This window comes from Coregonus clupeaformis, unplaced genomic scaffold, assembly GCF_020615455.1.
Source record: "Coregonus clupeaformis isolate EN_2021a unplaced genomic scaffold, ASM2061545v1 scaf0473, whole genome shotgun sequence".
Taxonomy (NCBI): domain Eukaryota; kingdom Metazoa; phylum Chordata; class Actinopteri; order Salmoniformes; family Salmonidae; genus Coregonus; species Coregonus clupeaformis.
Genome location: NW_025533928.1, coordinates 177,081 through 185,745, shown reverse-complemented (window position 1 = coordinate 185,745; position 8,665 = coordinate 177,081).

Below are 8,665 nucleotides of genomic sequence, written 5' to 3'. Positions count from 1 at the left end.
AGGATGATGGGTCCTGGTTAACAGTAGTACACTATATATTACTACATGTCTGGAGGATGATGGGTCCTGGTTAACAGTAGTACACTATATATTACTACATGTCAGGAGGATGATGGGTCCTGGTTAACAGTAGTACACTATATATTACTACATGTCAGGAGGCTGATGGGTCCTGGTTAACAGTAGTACACTATATATTACTACATGTCTGGAGGATGATGGGTCCTGGTTAACAGTAGTACACTATATATTACTACATGTCTGGAGGATGATGGGTCCTGGTTAACAGTAGTACACTATATATTACTACATGTCAGGAGGATGATGGGTCCTGGTTAACAGTAGTACACTATATATTACTACATGTCAGGAGGATGATGGGTCCTGGTTAACAGTAGTACACTATATATTACTACATGTCAGGAGGCTGACGGGTCCTGGTTAACAGTAGTACACTATATATTACTACATGTCTGGAGGATGATGGGTCCTGGTTAACAGTAGTACACTATATATTACTACATGTCAGGAGGCTGACGGGTCCTGGTTAACAGTAGTACACTATATATTACTACATGTCAGGAGGCTGACGGGTCCTGGTTAACAGTAGTACACTATATATTACTACATGTCTGGAGGATGACGGGTCCTGGTTAACAGTAGTACACTATATATTACTACATGTCAGGAGGATGATGGGTCCTGGTTAACAGTAGTACACTATATATTACTACATGTCTGGAGGATGACGGGTCCTGGTTAACAGTAGTACACTATATATTACTACATGTCAGGAGGATGATGGGTCCTGGTTAACAGTAGTACACTATATATTACTACATGTCAGGAGGATGATGGGTCCTGGTTAACAGTAGTACACTATATATTACTACATGTCTGGAGGATGATGGGTCCTGGTTAACAGTAGTACACTATATATTACTACATGTCTGGAGGATGATGGGTCCTGGTTAACAGTAGTACACTATATATTACTACATGTCTGGAGGATGATGGGTCCTGGTTAACAGTAGTACACTATATATTACTACATGTCAGGAGGATGATGGGTCCTGGTTAACAGTAGTACACTATATATTACTACATGTCAGGAGGCTGATGGGTCCTGGTTAACAGTAGTACACTATATATTACTACATGTCAGGAGGATGATGGGTCCTGGTTAACAGTAGTACACTATATATTACTACATGTCAGGAGGATGATGGGTCCTGGTTAACAGTAGTACACTATATATTACTACATGTCAGGAGGATGACGGGTCCTGGTTAACAGTAGTACACTATATATTACTACATGTCAGGAGGCTGACGGGTCCTGGTTAACAGTAGTACACTATATATTACTACATGTCAGGAGGATGATGGGTCCTGGTTAACAGTAGTACACTATATATTACTACATGTCTGGAGGATGATGGGTCCTGGTTAACAGTAGTACACTATATATTACTACATGTCAGGAGGCTGACGGGTCCTGGTTAACAGTAGTACACTATATATTACTACATGTCAGGAGGCTGACGGGTCCTGGTTAACAGTAGTACACTATATATTACTACATGTCTGGAGGATGATGGGTCCTGGTTAACAGTACTACACTATATATTACTACATGTCAGGAGGATGATGGGTCCTGGTTAACAGTAGTACACTATATATTACTACATGTCAGGAGGCTGATGGGTCCTGGTTAACAGTAGTACACTATATATTACTACATGTCAGGAGGCTGACGGGTCCTGGTTAACAGTAGTACACTATATATTACTACATGTCAGGAGGCTGACGGGTCCTGGTTAACAGTAGTACACTATATATTACTACATGTCTGGAGGATGATGGGTCCTGGTTAACAGTAGTACACTATATATTACTACATGTCTGGAGGATGATGGGTCCTGGTTAACAGTAGTACACTATATATTACTACATGTCAGGAGGCTGACGGGTCCTGGTTAACAGTAGTACACTATATATTACTACATGTCAGGAGGATGATGGGTCCTGGTTAACAGTAGTACACTATATATTACTACATGTCTGGAGGATGATGGGTCCTGGTTAACAGTAGTACACTATATATTACTACATGTCAGGAGGCTGACGGGTCCTGGTTAACAGTAGTACACTATATATTACTACATGTCAGGAGGCTGACGGGTCCTGGTTAACAGTAGTACACTATATATTACTACATTCTGGAGGATGATGGGTCCTGGTTAACAGTACTACACTATATATTACTACATGTCAGGAGGATGATGGGTCCTGGTTAACAGTAGTACACTATATATTACTACATGTCAGGAGGCTGACGGGTCCTGGTTAACAGTAGTACACTATATATTACTACATGTCAGGAGGCTGACGGGTCCTGGTTAACAGTAGTACACTATATATTACTACATGTCAGGAGGCTGACGGGTCCTGGTTAACAGTAGTACACTATATATTACTACATGTCAGGAGGATGACGGGTCCTGGTTAACAGTAGTACACTATATATTACTACATGTCAGGAGGCTGACGGGTCCTGGTTAACAGTAGTACACTATATATTACTACATGTCAGGAGGCTGACGGGTCCTGGTTAACAGTAGTACACTATATATTACTACATGTCAGGAGGCTGATGGGTCCTGGTTAACAGTAGTACACTATATATTACTACATGTCTGGAGGATGATGGGTCCTGGTTAACAGTAGTACACTATATATTACTACATGTCTGGAGGATGATGGGTCCTGGTTAACAGTAGTACACTATATATTACTACATGTCAGGAGGCTGATGGGTCCTGGTTAACAGTAGTACACTATATATTACTACATGTCAGGAGGATGATGGGTCCTGGTTAACAGTAGTACACTATATATTACTACATGTCTGGAGGATGATGGGTCCTGGTTAACAGTAGTACACTATATATTACTACATGTCAGGAGGCTGACGGGTCCTGGTTAACAGTAGTACACTATATATTACTACATGTCAGGAGGCTGACGGGTCCTGGTTAACAGTAGTACACTATATATTACTACATTCTGGAGGATGATGGGTCCTGGTTAACAGTACTACACTATATATTACTACATGTCAGGAGGATGATGGGTCCTGGTTAACAGTAGTACACTATATATTACTACATGTCAGGAGGCTGACGGGTCCTGGTTAACAGTAGTACACTATATATTACTACATGTCAGGAGGCTGACGGGTCCTGGTTAACAGTAGTACACTATATATTACTACATGTCAGGAGGCTGACGGGTCCTGGTTAACAGTAGTACACTATATATTACTACATGTCAGGAGGATGACGGGTCCTGGTTAACAGTAGTACACTATATATTACTACATGTCAGGAGGCTGACGGGTCCTGGTTAACAGTAGTACACTATATATTACTACATGTCTGGAGGATGATGGGTCCTGGTTAACAGTAGTACACTATATATTACTACATGTCAGGAGGATGACGGGTCCTGGTTAACAGTAGTACACTATATATTACTACATGTCAGGAGGATGATGGGTCCTGGTTAACAGTAGTACACTATATATTACTACATGTCAGGAGGCTGACGGGTCCTGGTTAACAGTAGTACACTATATATTACTACATGTCAGGAGGCTGACGGGTCCTGGTTAACAGTAGTACACTATATATTACTACATGTCAGGAGGCTGACGGGTCCTGGTTAACAGTAGTACACTATATATTACTACATGTCTGGAGGATGATGGGTCCTGGTTAACAGTAGTACACTATATATTACTACATGTCTGGAGGATGACGGGTCCTGGTTAACAGTAGTACACTATATATTACTACATGTCTGGAGGATGACGGGTCCTGGTTAACAGTAGTACACTATATATTACTACATGTCTGGAGGATGACGGGTCCTGGTTAACAGTAGTACACTATATATTACTACATGTCAGGAGGATGATGGGTCCTGGTTAACAGTACTACACTATATATTACTACATGTCTGGAGGATGATGGGTCCTGGTTAACAGTAGTACACTATATATTACTACATGTCAGGAGGCTGAAGGGTCCTGGTTAACAGTAGTACACTATATATTACTACATGTCAGGAGGATGATGGGTCCTGGTTAACAGTAGTACACTATATATTACTACATGTCAGGAGGATGATGGGTCCTGGTTAACAGTAGTACACTATATATTACTACATGTCAGGAGGCTGACGGGTCCTGGTTAACAGTAGTACACTATATATTACTACATGTCAGGAGGCTGACGGGTCCTGGTTAACAGTAGTACACTATATATTACTACATGTCTGGAGGCTGATGGGTCCTGGTTAACAGTAGTACACTATATATTACTACATGTCTGGAGGATGATGGGTCCTGGTTAACAGTAGTACACTATATATTACTACATGTCAGGAGGCTGACGGGTCCTGGTTAACAGTAGTACACTATATATTACTACATGTCAGGAGGCTGACGGGTCCTGGTTAACAGTAGTACACTATATATTACTACATGTCTGGAGGCTGACGGGTCCTGGTTAACAGTACTACACTATATATTACTACATGTCAGGAGGATGATGGGTCCTGGTTAACAGTAGTACACTATATATTACTACATTCTGGAGGCTGACGGGTCCTGGTTAACAGTACTACACTATATATTACTACATGTCTGGAGGATGATGGGTCCTGGTTAACAGTAGTACACTATATATTACTACATGTCAGGAGGCTGACGGGTCCTGGTTAACAGTAGTACACTATATATTACTACATGTCAGGAGGATGATGGGTCCTGGTTAACAGTAGTACACTATATATTACTACATGTCAGGAGGCTGACGGGTCCTGGTTAACAGTAGTACACTATATATTACTACATGTCAGGAGGATGACGGGTCCTGGTTAACAGTAGTACACTATATATTACTACATGTCTGGAGGCTGACGGGTCCTGGTTAACAGTAGTACACTATATATTACTACATGTCAGGAGGCTGATGGGTCCTGGTTAACAGTAGTACACTATATATTACTACATGTCAGAGGCTGATGGGTCCTGGTTAACAGTAGTACACTATATATTACTACATGTCTGGAGGCTGACGGGTCCTGGTTAACAGTAGTACACTATATATTACTACATGTCTGGAGGCTGACGGGTCCTGGTTAACAGTAGTACACTATATATTACTACATGTCAGGAGGATGACGGGTCCTGGTTAACAGTAGTACACTATATATTACTACATGTCTGGAGGCTGACGGGTCCTGGTTAACAGTAGTACACTATATATTACTACATGTCTGGAGGATGATGGGTCCTGGTTAACAGTAGTACACTATATATTACTACATGTCAGGAGGCTGACGGGTCCTGGTTAACAGTAGTACACTATATATTACTACATGTCAGGAGGCTGACGGGTCCTGGTTAACAGTAGTACACTATATATTACTACATGTCAGGAGGCTGATGGGTCCTGGTTAACAGTAGTACACTATATATTACTACATGTCAGGAGGCTGATGGGTCCTGGTTAACAGTAGTACACTATATATTACTACATGTCTGGAGGCTGACGGGTCCTGGTTAACAGTAGTACACTATATATTACTACATGTCTGGAGGCTGACGGGTCCTGGTTAACAGTAGTACACTATATATTACTACATGTCAGGAGGATGACGGGTCCTGGTTAACAGTAGTACACTATATATTACTACATGTCTGGAGGCTGACGGGTCCTGGTTAACAGTAGTACACTATATATTACTACATGTCTGGAGGATGATGGGTCCTGGTTAACAGTAGTACACTATATATTACTACATGTCAGGAGGATGATGGGTCCTGGTTAACAGTAGTACACTATATATTACTACATGTCTGGAGGCTGATGGGTCCTGGTTAACAGTAGTACACTATATATTACTACATGTCTGGAGGATGATGGGTCCTGGTTAACAGTAGTACACTATATATTACTACATGTCAGGAGGCTGACGGGTCCTGGTTAACAGTAGTACACTATATATTACTACATGTCAGGAGGCTGACGGGTCCTGGTTAACAGTAGTACACTATATATTACTACATGTCAGGAGGCTGACGGGTCCTGGTTAACAGTAGTACACTATATATTACTACATGTCTGGAGGCTGACGGGTCCTGGTTAACAGTAGTACACTATATATTACTACATGTCAGGAGGCTGATGGGTCCTGGTTAACAGTAGTACACTATATATTACTACATGTCAGGAGGCTGATGGGTCCTGGTTAACAGTAGTACACTATATATTACTACATGTCTGGAGGCTGACGGGTCCTGGTTAACAGTAGTACACTATATATTACTACATGTCTGGAGGCTGACGGGTCCTGGTTAACAGTAGTACACTATATATTACTACATGTCAGGAGGCTGACGGGTCCTGGTTAACAGTAGTACACTATATATTACTACATGTCTGGAGGCTGACGGGTCCTGGTTAACAGTAGTACACTATATATTACTACATGTCTGGAGGATGATGGGTCCTGGTTAACAGTAGTACACTATATATTACTACATGTCAGGAGGCTGACGGGTCCTGGTTAACAGTAGTACACTATATATTACTACATGTCAGGAGGCTGATGGGTCCTGGTTAACAGTAGTACACTATATATTACTACATGTCAGGAGGCTGATGGGTCCTGGTTAACAGTAGTACACTATATATTACTACATGTCAGGAGGATGACGGGTCCTGGTTAACAGTAGTACACTATATATTACTACATGTCTGGAGGCTGACGGGTCCTGGTTAACAGTAGTACACTATATATTACTACATGTCTGGAGGCTGACGGGTCCTGGTTAACAGTAGTACACTATATATTACTACATGTCAGGAGGCTGACGGGTCCTGGTTAACAGTAGTACACTATATATTACTACATGTCTGGAGGCTGACGGGTCCTGGTTAACAGTAGTACACTATATATTACTACATGTCAGGAGGCTGATGGGTCCTGGTTAACAGTAGTACACTATATATTACTACATGTCAGGAGGATGACGGGTCCTGGTTAACAGTAGTACACTATATATTACTACATGTCAGGAGGCTGATGGGTCCTGGTTAACAGTAGTACACTATATATTACTACATGTCTGGAGGATGATGGGTCCTGGTTAACAGTAGTACACTATATATTACTACATGTCAGGAGGCTGACGGGTCCTGGTTAACAGTAGTACACTATATATTACTACATGTCAGAGGCTGATGGGTCCTGGTTAACAGTAGTACACTATATATTACTACATGTCAGGAGGCTGATGGGTCCTGGTTAACAGTAGTACACTATATATTACTACATGTCAGGAGGCTGACGGGTCCTGGTTAACAGTAGTACACTATATATTACTACATGTCAGGAGGCTGATGGGTCCTGGTTAACAGTAGTACACTATATATTACTACATGTCAGGAGGATGATGGGTCCTGGTTAACAGTAGTACACTATATATTACTACATGTCAGGAGGATGACGGGTCCTGGTTAACAGTAGTACACTATATATTACTACATGTCTGGAGGCTGACGGGTCCTGGTTAACAGTAGTACACTATATATTACTACATGTCTGGAGGCTGACGGGTCCTGGTTAACAGTAGTACACTATATATTACTACATGTCTGGAGGATGACGGGTCCTGGTTAACAGTAGTACACTATATATTACTACATGTCTGGAGGATGATGGGTCCTGGTTAACAGTAGTACACTATATATTACTACATGTCAGGAGGCTGACGGGTCCTGGTTAACAGTAGTACACTATATATTACTACATGTCAGGAGGCTGATGGGTCCTGGTTAACAGTAGTACACTATATATTACTACATGTCAGGAGGATGATGGGTCCTGGTTAACAGTAGTACACTATATATTACTACATGTCAGGAGGATGACGGGTCCTGGTTAACAGTAGTACACTATATATTACTACATGTCTGGAGGCTGACGGGTCCTGGTTAACAGTAGTACACTATATATTACTACATGTCTGGAGGCTGACGGGTCCTGGTTAACAGTAGTACACTATATATTACTACATGTCTGGAGGCTGACGGGTCCTGGTTAACAGTAGTACACTATATATTACTACATGTCTGGAGGCTGACGGGTCCTGGTTAACAGTAGTACACTATATATTACTACATGTCTGGAGGCTGACGGGTCCTGGTTAACAGTAGTACACTATATATTACTACATGTCAGGAGGCTGACGGGTCCTGGTTAACAGTAGTACACTATATATTACTACATGTCAGGAGGCTGACGGGTCCTGGTTAACAGTAGTACACTATATATTACTACATGTCTGGAGGCTGATGGGTCCTGGTTAACAGTAGTACACTATATATTACTACATGTCTGGAGGCTGATGGGTCCTGGTTAACAGTAGTACACTATATATTACTACATGTCTGGAGGCTGATGGGTCCTGGTTAACAGTAGTACACTATATATTACTACATGTCTGGAGGATGATGGGTCCTGGTTAACAGTAGTACACTATATATTACTACATGTCAGGAGGCTGACGGGTCCTGGTTAACAGTAGTACA